The following is a 2,801-nucleotide window of genomic DNA, read 5'->3' as shown; positions in this document are numbered from 1 at the left end:
CAAGAGCCGGAGGCTGACGGGGGCTGGAGGTGGCCCAGGCTGGGCCGGGCCTTCCCCAGCCGCTGCTGCCACACAGCCGGGCCGTGGCAGCTCTGGCTGCCCCCGTGCACACGGCCGCTCGCTCTGCCCAGCCCGCGGCCCTCGGCCCCGGTGCGGCAGCTCCCGGCGCTGTGACTAAAGGCTCCGGGCGGCCCCGGGCCGGGAGACGCTGCCCCGCGGCAGCAGCCGCCTCTCGCCCCCTCCCCGCCCGCAGGGCCCGGGCAGCCCCGCCCCCGCCCCGCCCCTTACCGCCCTCCTCTGGGCCACTGCGCATGCTCCGCCCTGCCCGGCCCCGCCCCTCCCTCTCTGCCACGCCCCTCCCCTCTCCTCGGGGCCCCTCCCCTCGGCTCCCTGCCCGCCCCTCCCCTCCCAGCCCCTGCACAGCGCACGCGCACTGCCGCCTACCTCCTGCCCCTCCCTGGTGTCCCGCCCCGGGAGGCCATGTCCAATGGGAGCCAATGGGGAATGTGGGGTGGGAGGGGCCTTGGTGTGAGAGGCGTCACTTCCGGGTGTGGGGGCGGGGCCTGTGTGCCCATGGCTGCTGGTGCTGGTGTGTGGGGAAATGCTGCTGCCCCAGGGCCCTGGGAGAGTCTGCGGGAGGGGAGGGGAGGGGAGAGAGAGAAACCTCTGCACTGTGCTGGGGGCAGCTGCTGCCTGTGAGCATCCCGGGGACACAGCGGGGGTTTTCAGCGCATGCTGCGGCCTGGCAGGTGCTGAGAAGCCCTGAGGTGTGAGAGCTGCAGCACTAGTGACCCCCCAGGAATCAAGGGAGGAGGGAGAGGAACAGGGCAGCTGCTTCCTGTGCTGCTTCTGCCCCGGGATGTTCTTCCCTGATGGAAAGCTGAAACACCCTGGGTGTGGGTGGGGAAGCTGATGGGGAAAGTAGATAGGCAGGAGCTGCTCTGTAGAGTGCTGGGGCAGTGCAGCAGGTTTTGTGATTAATGTGTGAAATTTTGATTTCTTTTCAGCTTTAGATTACCAACCTTAGCAGTCTGTCCTCTGTAGTAATGAGGAAGGAAGAGGGCTGTTAAAAGAGCAGGGCCTGAGCCCTAAGGTATGTATATGTAGAGCTCCAGTGCTTTTTGGTAGCTTCCTCTCTTCTTACAGTTGCTTGGGAGGAAAGTAAAAGGATGGCCACAAACAGGCACTGTCCTTGCTTTTAAAGCTGGAGTAGAAGGTGTGCATTGCTGTGAGAGACAGAGGTATCTAAGCAGAGATACATTTTTTTCTTGCTTCAGCGTTGCAGCCATCCGTGTTCCCTGGCTGTGGCTGCTTCAGAAAATCCAAGCTATCTCCATTCATTCCTGAATCTGAAGAGAAAATGGCTCTTCCTGTATGGTCAGTCTACTTCTGGCCCCCAGAGTGTTTGATAAGGACAGGACAAGGGTCTCCTGGATGGTGAGTGCTCTCCTGAAGCTGGAGAAAGAGGTGCTTCTGTTCAGGAGCAGGTATTACTACTGCAGCCAGGTATTTAAACTGTTGTCATCCCTGAATGTCACCTTGAGAAAGTTGTAGTGTTCTTTCTGTCTGCTGGCAGGCAGATGCTGGCCAGCTGTGACTGAAGAGAGCTTGGCAGAAACCTGTGTCTTGTCAAAGGTTGGCCTGGAGGACACACACATGTTCTGCCTGCTTGAGTTTTACTTTTGAAATAAATCCTGCTGAATGAGAGTGTATTCTTATAGAGTTTAGAGAAGACTCTTCGATAATCCCTTTGTGACTGTTTGGTGGGTGGGTGTATTTTGTTGTTGTTTCTTTGATGATGGCAGAGCTTCTTTGTGAAAGTAAGGGTATTTGTAGGAGCTCCTTAGGTGTTAAAAAAAAAAATCAAAGAAGCCAAGAAGCAGGTAATCCTCTCCCTGCAGCCTAGCCCAAAGTAATAATTTTCTAGTTGCTTGATTTGCTAGTTTGCTGGTTCATTACACCAAATCACAGAATGAATAAGGTTGGAAGGGACCTTTGGAGATCATGTAGGCCAACCTCCCTGCTCCAGCAGGGTCACCTAGAGCAAGTCAGACAGGGTTGCATCCAGGTGGGCTTTGAATCTCTCCAGAGAAGGAGACTCCACAACCTCCCTGGGCAACCTGTTCCAGTGCTCTGTCACTCTCACAGGAAAGAAATTCCTCCTCATATTCAGGCGGAAATTCCTGTGGTTCAGTTTATACCTGCTGCATGGCACTACTGAGAAGAGTTTGGCCCCGTCCCTTTGACACCCTTTGACACAAGTATCCTTCAGATACTTGCACACATTGATAAGATCCCCCCTCAGTCTTCTCCTCCCCAGGCTAAACAGGCCCAGCTCTCACAGCCGTTCCTCAGAGGGCAGATGCTCCAGTCCTCTGATCATCTTTGTAGCCCTCCGCTGGACTCTCTCCAGTAGCTCCATGTTTCTCTTTTATTGGGAGCCCAGAACTGGATGCAGTACTCGAGATGAGTACGGACACTGAGATAGCTCATTTCTGTCTTTCTCTGCTTCTCTCAGGCATTACAGACCAGCAGCAAATGTGTGTGACCAGGACAAACCAGTGAAACAAGATAGTGCGGAGGTAACCTTGTGTTTATCAGTTCATTTTTAGGGAATGATGATTGTGTATACTCAGCCATCATTGTCTGCACTCTTCCTTGTATGTTGTAGAGTGAAGAAATGCTCTGCTGCCAGTAGTTTTTCCCTAGGGGAAGGGGGAGCATTCTTCAGCAAGCAGCACTTTCCCAGAGGTGGCCTGCTGCTGCTTGTTTTGTTTCTGTGCCATTCTGAGCACTCTGTA

Source organism: Rhea pennata, unplaced genomic scaffold (assembly GCF_028389875.1).
Source record: "Rhea pennata isolate bPtePen1 unplaced genomic scaffold, bPtePen1.pri scaffold_26, whole genome shotgun sequence".
Classification (NCBI taxonomy): domain Eukaryota; kingdom Metazoa; phylum Chordata; class Aves; order Rheiformes; family Rheidae; genus Rhea; species Rhea pennata.
This window is presented reverse-complemented; position numbering follows the sequence as displayed.